This window comes from Mesoplodon densirostris, chromosome 2 (genome assembly GCF_025265405.1).
Source record: "Mesoplodon densirostris isolate mMesDen1 chromosome 2, mMesDen1 primary haplotype, whole genome shotgun sequence".
Lineage (NCBI taxonomy): Eukaryota > Metazoa > Chordata > Mammalia > Artiodactyla > Ziphiidae > Mesoplodon > Mesoplodon densirostris.
Genome location: NC_082662.1, coordinates 38,146,508 through 38,155,436, shown reverse-complemented (window position 1 = coordinate 38,155,436; position 8,929 = coordinate 38,146,508). Strand labels below are relative to the sequence as shown.

General features: G+C 48.0%; 1 pseudogene; it reads left to right on the top strand.

Moving 5' to 3' along the window:
* Positions 1-1,325: 1,325 nt before the first annotated feature.
* LOC132484848 (U5 spliceosomal RNA) lies at positions 1,326-1,435 on the top strand (annotated as a pseudogene).
* Positions 1,436-8,929: the final 7,494 nt, after the last annotated feature.

Below are 8,929 nucleotides of genomic sequence, written 5' to 3'. Positions count from 1 at the left end.
GCGCTAGCCTGCTGTGTCTTCCCTTCTGCCTGGCAGAAAAATAAAGCCATCTCTCTCTTCCTCCAAAATCTCTGTCTCCGTATTTCTGTTCGGCAGTGGTGCACAGGGAAGCTGATATTTCGGCAACACCATCATCCATCTGCTCTTGCTCTTAAGGCCAGTTGAAGATGGTCCCTTGCGGTTTCCCAAGTTAGGTTAGTGATGTGAAATTCTCCTGCCCCTGGCCCTACCTCCTTCCCTGTCCCCAGCCGCGCAGAAGGCAGTTTGCTGGTTGTCTTCCCCGATTCTTCTCCAAGTAGGTTATGTTTACTCCCCAAATCCCTGAGCCAGAGGCGGGGGTGCCTACACTCCCAAACCCTGAGTGTCCACCTTCCCCTGCTGTCTGTAGTCTCTTGTGCTGTGCCTACAGTGGCACCTGGGCTGGGGAGGACGCTGCCCTTGTCTAGGTTTTTCTAAGTGTGTTACTCAAGTTCCAACCTCCAGCTTGTGAACCAACTGTGTCTCTTTTTTGACTTGTAAGCAAATATTAAGCTTTGGGGTTGGGGAGAGGTCTGTAATGTGAAGAAACTTCTTGTCTTCCCTCCCCCCACATTGTTGTAAATAACTTTTTTTTTTTTTTTTTTTTGCGGTACCCGGGCCTCTCACTGCTGTGGCCTCTCCCGTTGCGGAGCACAGGCTCCGGACGCACAGCCTCAGCGGCCATGGCTCACGGGCCCAGCCGCTCCGCGGCATGTGGGATCTTCCCGGACCGGGGCACGAACCCGTGTCCCCTGCATCGGCAGGCGGACTCCCAACTTCGGCGCCACCAGGGAAGCCCTGTTGTAAATAACTTTTTACGGCGAAACCCCAGATTTGCACTTTTTTTTTTTTCTAACTGCTAAGACCATTTTCTTCCTCCTGGTGTTACTGTAACATTTGGAAAAGGAATATATGTCGTCCCTTAAAAAAAAGAAAAACAAAATAAAACAGACTTTCTGGTTGGGCTCGGCGACTATATTCCTATCTGTCTTCTGCTCCGCCCCCTGGTGGTGGCTCTAGACCGAGCAGGAAAACTAATAAAGGAAGGCGTTTGCCAAAGCGCGGGGTTCGTGACCCTGCTTCATTTACATACCCACAGTGCATTGCACTCGGGATCTTGTCTCCCTTCAAAAGCTAGATTCTTCTATTTCTTTTGACTCCCGCTCCCGCTCGAAATCAGGATATTTTCAGAGAATTTTCTGAAATAATGGCAGGACTCCCTCGTTTTGTGGGGATAAATAGTTACCGTTGGTTCCTTGGGACTTCCAGTTAGCCGAGGACTGTGTGAGAGGTTATGACACCGTTGGAGGGGTTTCTCTTCAACACGCGTAAATCTTTCGCCTTTTACTGAAGATTTTCGTGGAGAGAAATAACTCAAGAGTGGCTCAATTTTTGGAGGCCTTGTCTTCGCAAGGCTAATAAGTTTGTGCAAAAAGAAGAATGTTTTGTGCTTCGGTGTGTGTCTGCTGCTAGCATTCCACGTGGTGGAAAGAGTGATGCTGTTTCGACTTTGTTGTAGGCCGTTTTTGTGGTGGTGTGTTCGGGTTTGTGTTTCTCCCGGGATTCTTTTCGCTGTGTCGTGTTTTCACCTTGATGGTTGGTTTGTTGGTATTCTCGTGTTGAGAAGCGTCACGTCCCTGTGGTTTCGGAAGCCGACCAAGCGCCTGCAGTCCCAGCAGAGTCAAAGCGAGCTCGGTGTAATATAGGGGTGATCCGTGCTTGCGATTTTGTGGCTGTCATTCGTAGGCAGCTGGACTTGCCGGGGGGAGCAAGGTGTTGTGTCATGTTCCTGTGAGGTTGTCTGCAGGAAGCGAGCCTGTTGTGGACGGTGCAGCTGGTGTTCGCACAGTTGTGTGGTATTGGTCCTGGTTCGAGGAAGGTGGCACCCGGCAGTGGGACGGGGAAGAAAAGAAGCAGGCGTGAGAGAATCGCCCCCCACCCCCCGCTTCCTTAACGCGAGCGCTCCCCCCCCCCACCCCGCAGCCCAGTTATAAGGAATTCAAATACTCACAGAGCTGGAGAACACACTTTGTTCCTAGGGCTTCGAGTTTTTATGTTTCCACGTTGGAGACCACGAGGCATTAAACTTGAACTGCTTCTTGTGCCTGGCACGGGGCCTGGCACAGAGCAGTCAGTCGTCCAATAGACGGTTGCTAGCTGTAGACTAATCGCTTAACCTGGCTTTGGTTCGGGTCTTGAATTCAAGTTCAGGCTTGGGCATCTCTGTTTGCAAAGGTTTTTCAAGGCAGTACGTGAGCACCTCGGGCGCGGCCCTCCCCTCTGGGACTGTGGTTCTAACTGCCGCACTTGTGTAACGTGGCTTTTTAAAACACTTCCAAAAAATTGAAGTATGGTTGGTTGATTTCCGTATGATATGTATTTATATACATACTTTCTGATGAGGTAGTTTAGCCTTAAAACTAGAACTGTTAAAAATAAGAAATCCTAGGAATTCTCTGGCGCTCTAGGAGTTAGGGCTCCACGCTTCCACTGGAGAGGGCGCGGGTTCTATCCCTGGTTGGGGAAATGAAACCCAGCAGGCCGTGCGGTGCGCCCCCCCCCCAGAAAAAAAGAAGAGGAAACATGCTCAAGATCATCTGAAGTTTCCAGTTTCTAATGTGGATCAAGACAGCAAGTAATTGCTATAAATTTTAACTTTAGAAGTAAGCTTAGGGCTTTCCTGGTGGTGCAGGGGTTAAGAGTCCGCCTGCCATGGCAGGGGACACGGGTTCAAGCGCTGGTCCCGGAATCTCCCCCATGCCATGGAGCAACTAAGCCCGGGTACCGCAACTACTGCGCCTGTATTCTAGAGCCTGCGTGCCACAACCTCTGAGCCCGAGTGACACAAGCACTGAAGCCCACGTGCCTAGAGCCCGTGCTCGGCAACAAGAGAAGCCACCGCAGTGAGAAGCCCGCACAGCGCAACGAAGAGCAGCCCCCGCTCCACGCAACTAGAGAAAGCCCGCGCGCAGCAACGAAGAGCCAACACAGCCCAAAATATGTACAATACATAAGTTAGACAGACAAAAAAAAGCTTATACTGCATGACAATCAAATGCAATATACAAACCTTAACTGGATCCTGAACAAACACCCCAGAACACACCAAGAAAAGGAAGGCAGGAAGAAAGGAGAAGGTACACTTTTGGTACCCTTGTGGAAATTTTAGTATGTACTCTATTTCACGTGACGCTATCCAGTTAATAATTGTATTTGTTTTCTTGCTGCTGTAACAAATTATCACACGCTTAGTGACTTAAAACAACTTCTGGAGGCCAGGAGTGAAGAATTAAGGTGTTGACAGGGCTGCATTCTTTCTAGAGGCTTCCAGGGAGAATCTGTTCCCTTGCCTTTAGAAAGCTGGCTTCATTCCTTGGCCTGTGACCCCTTCCTTGCGCTCCAAATCTCTTGCTTCTGTCGTGTCATCTCCTAACTCTGGATCCTCCTGCCGTAAAAAGACCCTCGTAATTACCTGGGGCCCACCTAGATAATCCAGGAGAATCTCCCCATCTCAAGATCCTTCATCACACCTGCAAAATCCCTTGTACCATGTGAAGTAACATATCTACAGGTTCCTGGGATTAGGATGTGGATGTATGTGGAGGCGATGACTCACACTACCACAATAATGATCTAGTAATTATGGAGGAGAACGGCCTTATTCTTAGTAGACACGTAATGTGAAATATTTAGTAGTGAAATGTCATGATATCTGAAACTTTCAAATAGCCCAGTAAAGAGAGCGAGAGAAAGAAAATGGGTCATAGGTACTCATTCTTTCAACTTTTTGTAGTTTTGAACTTTTGGAAATGGGAATGTGGGAATGTGAATTGGTACAGCCACTATGGAGAACGGTATGGAGGTTCCTTAAAAAACTACAAATAGAACTACCATATGACCCAGCAATCCCACTACTGGGCATATACCCTGAGAAAACCATAATTCAAAAAGAGACATGTACCAAAATGTTCATAGCAGCCCTATTTACAATAGCCCGGAGATGGAAACAACCTAAGTGTCCATCATCGGATGAATGGATAAAGAAGATGTGGCACATATATACAATGGAATATTACTCAGCCATAAAAATAAATGAAATTGAGCTATTTGTAATGAGGTGGATGGACCTAGAGTCTGTCATACAGAGTGAAGTAAGTCAGAAAGAGAAAGACAAATACTGTATGCTGACACATATATATGGAATTTAAGGAAAAAAATGTCATCAAGAACATAGGGGTAAGACAGGAATAAAGACACAGACCTACTAGAGCATGGACTTGAGGATATGGGGAGGGGGAAGGGTAAGCTGTGACAAAGTGAAAGAGCGGCATGGACATAGATACACTACCAAACGTAAGGTAGATAGCTAGTGGGAAGCAGCCGCATAGCACAGGGAGATCAGCTCGGTTCTTTGTGACCGCCTGGAGGGGTGGGATAGGGAGGGTGGGAGGGAGACGCAAAAGGGAGGGGATATGGGAACATATGTATATGTATAACTGATTAAATTTGTAAAATAAAAAATAAAAAAAATAAAAAATAAAAAAAAGAAGAATCTAAGTTATAAAAAAAAAGTTGGGGGAAAATATATGTATAGTAATAAATTTCATGTAACGTATATTTCTTTTGGATATTTGTATTATACTTAAGATTTCATTTTTATTTATTTATTTTGAAAAGTATTTATTTGGCTGAGCCAGGTCTTAACTGCGGCATGCATGATCTTTAGCTACGGCATGAGAACACTTAGTTGCAGCATGTGGGATCTAGGTCCCTGACCAGGGATCGAACCTGGACCCCCTGCATTGGGAGCGTGGAGTCTTAGCCCCTGGACCACCAGGGAAGTCCCCTAAGATTTCATGTTTTAAAGTTCCATTGTTATTAAAGTGTTATCGTCTTAGACTAGTGGTTTCCAGATTTTTGGATTTTCCAATTATTAAAATTTCCAAAAAATTTCTGGGGTACTGGATGTTAAAATCATGATTCTACAAAAAGGCCATTCCAAGACTAAAAACAGTAAGAGTGACTTGACACCAAAGGACAGGACACGTCTTTCAAACAGGAAATCCATTTGGCTTTATGGAAAACATACCGATATTTCGTTAGCTTTTCTCTCCTCCCTCTGCCCAAATAGAGGAAAGCTGAGGCTCAAAAATCCCAGTTTGGGGTAAATTAGGCTGCCTTTGACCAACAAGATCAGGGCCCGTGATGCCCTCTTGTGGCACCCTGGAGAATTACTGCCATCTGACTTCATGGCCTCTGACTTTGAGGGACAATTCCCTCCCAGTAACTCGGTCGTTCATTCGTATGTGCCAGGCATTGTTCTCAGCATCTGGGACATATCAGTAATGAAAACAAATATCCCTGCCCTACTGGAGCTTACATTCAGGTGGGGAGACAGACAATAAATAAATAACACACAAATAAGTGCTATGGAAAAAACAGCAGTGGTAGGCATTGGGGGTCAGAGTATAGGGGTTGGTAGTGTGTGATGTGACTTAAAAAAGGGTAACCGTCCCTGAGAAGATAACTTTGTTTTTTTAAACAATTATTTATTTATTTGGTTGCACCGGGTCTTAGTTGCGGCAGGCGGGCTCCTTACTTGTGGCTCGCCAGTTCCTTAGTTGTGGCGTGCACGTGGGATCTAGTTCCCTAACCAGGGATCGAACCCTGGCCCCCTGTATTGGGAGCACGGTTTCTTACCCACTGCACCACGAGGTAAGTCCTGAGAAGATACCTTTTGTGTAAAGAGTTGAAAGGAGGTCAAGGAGTGAGCCATGCAGACACCTGGGGTGAGGGTTCTAGGAATAGAACCTCTCTCATGTGTTGAGCAGAAAAGTCTGCACAAAAGCCCTAAAGCAGGAGCTTGTTTTGTCACCTTCAAGAACCACACAGCCAATGTGTTTGGAGCCCAGTGAAGAAGAGAGAGAGAGAAGTAGGAGAGAGTTCAGAAGTCATGGGAGACTAGATCACCCTGGAGGCCATAACAGTAAGGGCTTGGGCTTTACTCAGTGAAATGGAGAGCCCTGCAAGGTTCTGAGCAGAGTGACAGAATCTGAAGTTTACAAGGAGCACTCTGGCTGCTGCGTTGACAAAGAGAATGGGGCAGAAAGCGGAGTCAGCTAGAGGAGAGATGATGGTGGCTTGGACCTGAGTATCAGCAATGGAGGTAGTGAGACATAGTTGGATTCTGGATATATTTGGAAGGTAGAGTCAACAGACAGGATGGATCCAGAGGTTAAAGAGAGACATCAAGGAGAACACCACGATTTTGTTCTGAGAAGCAGGAAGGATGAGTTGCCATCAGTTGAGTTGGGGAAGATGGCACAGGACTGGGAGGTCAGTTTTGGACACTGATGAAATATAAATCCATATTCTAAAGCGAGTCAAGGAAAATTTGAACATAAAAGTTTTCCTCTGCCCTTTGGCCTCCTCTCCTCCCTCTACTGTGCATTGCGTATCTGCACCATGCATCGACCAACCTCCCCATCGGCAGAAATACCTGCTCAACTCTAAAAAGCAACATTCTCTTAGTATCAATGAGGTAAGTCCTTAGGAGATAACCTTCCTTCTTGATCTTGTAAGGGGCCCTGATGACCCATGACCCATTACTTGCTTTGTAGGTGTCGATCTGGATTGTGTGAATGTCACTGTGTACGTCATTTAAGGTACAAAGCCCTGGATAACTGTGCTTTGACCTCTCACAGGCAGAACAGTTCTTGGAGCTTTCTGAGAGGCTGTTCCCGGCTTATACGCCACAATTTGGCTCGAATAAAATTTTCCATTGCTTTCTTAGATCAACTGATTAAATTATTCGTCGACAACACAATGACATAGAAATGTTTATCTGGAAATAATAGAACTGTGGGAGCCGTTGCACAGAAGTGGTATTTAAGGCAATGGAATCCCCAGGGTGTAAACGTAGGGATGAGGCTCCAGGTCACAGAGTCCTGCCTCACTCCACCTTGAAGGAAACTGGGTTGAAGAGGAGGAACCAGCAAAAGAGAATGAAAGGAAGCAACCGGAGAGGCAGGAGAAAAACCAGGTCGGTGTGGTGTCCTGGATGGGAGAGCGCAGGGGCCAGCAGGGAGCTGAGGTAAGGCCCGCTCCTCAGGCTGTGCCCTTGAATCTTCTACGACGTTGGTGGTCCTTCCCCTCAGACCAGCTTTTATCCTTGGTGGGCAGAGGCACCCCGACCCATCATCATGACTCTCACTAGATCTCCCTCTGCCCTCCACACACGGACACCAGATAGGTAGCAAGACCGTTTGTTTACTGAACCCTTCCCAGCCAGCTCTCCTTTTCCTCTTCTGGCGGGCAGAACCCCAGCCTCCCACCAAGGGCCAAGAGGAGTCAACCGGAGCTTGGCCCTGGCTCCTTCCTTCTGCCAGGCTTCCCTGCCACACAGCCTCGGCTTCCTGGCTTGCCTTGGAGGCTCTGTTAGTCCTTTGCTTCCACAGCCTCTTTCTGGAAGTGTGTGATGTAGGCCACCTGACCCTGATTACAATGGCCCAAGTAAAAGCTCATGGTGCTGTCGGAGAGGCCACTGAGATACAGCTCTGGGGACAGGGAGATGAGCCTGAGTCTGGGTGCCGCCCGCACCTCTGCCCCAGGCCCCCTCACACCCCACTCACCTTTGGTGACATTGACTTTTTTGGTCGCCAAGATGTCCGCCTGAATGCTGTCTATTTTCACCTCTAAGTCCTCGGCGTTGCCCTGAGGACAGGAGCACGGGGAGCTGGCCTGGATGCCAGGGCAGCCTGGACTTGGAGTTGGGCGTGGGCAGATGGAGGCTGCAGGCTGCGGTCAGGCTCTTAGGCTGACTGGAAGGGCAGGAAAGGGGACGGAAGGGTGCCAGGTGGAGAAGCCCAAGCCAGGGCAGTCCCTCCTGCCGCCGGCGCCCAGGCCGATCTGTGTGTGGGGTGTACCAGGGCAGGGGCCGAGGTGACAAGTGCTATAAAAGGGGTCGGTGGGCTGTGGGAGAGCCTGGGAAGATGGCAGAGGACTGAATATTTTTGTAAAGAGAAAGGAACCCCAGACAGGCAGAGCTGGAAGCGGGCAGGTAATGTGGTGTGATAGGACAGCGGGTGAACACAAGTGCTTGCTGCATGGAAGACAGGGCTTAGAGATGAGCTGTCCCCCCAGCTGCAGAGTCAAGTGCTTTTGGCCCCTCCACGTCTAGCTCATCTGCATACCAGAATGCAGTGTAGACTACGTGAGAAATATTAACAGTATTATCTGTTTGATAAACAAAAATTAATGTTTTATTTTCTTTAAAAGAAATTTTGAAAAATCTATTTATTTATTTATGGCCGTGTTGAGTCTTTGTTAGTGTGCACGGGTACTTTTCTCGAGTCGTGGCGAGCAGGGGGGCTACTCTTTGTTGCAGTGCACGGGCTCCCCCTCGCGGTAGCTTCTCTTGTTGTGGCGCACCGGCTCTAGGTGCGGGTGCTTCAGTAGTTGTGGCATTCGGGCTCAGTAATTGTGGCGCACGGGCTTAGTTGCTCGGTGACATGTGGGATCTTCCCGGACCAGGGCTCGAGCCCGTGTCCCCTGCGTTGGCAGGTGGATTCTTAACCACTACGCCACCAGGGAAGTCCCACCTTTTATTTTCTTGTCAGGAGATTTTACCCAGTAAGAACATGTTTAGGGGTAATTCTCTACAATGGAAGACAGGTTTTTGTTGGTAGGTACAAAGGCACCACAAACGTTGGGGGACCAACGAGTATATGGGAGGATGGGCATGCATGGTACACACATATGCATTTCTCCCCAGTTTAACGAAATCTTTTTTGTCTTGGCAAAGATTTTCGTGGAGAGAAACACTTGAGAATTGGTAGTGGAATCTTTGGAGGTTTTACTTTAAATAAGGGTAAGGATGTGGGTTTTCAAAGACAAATGGCTGATGTGTAGA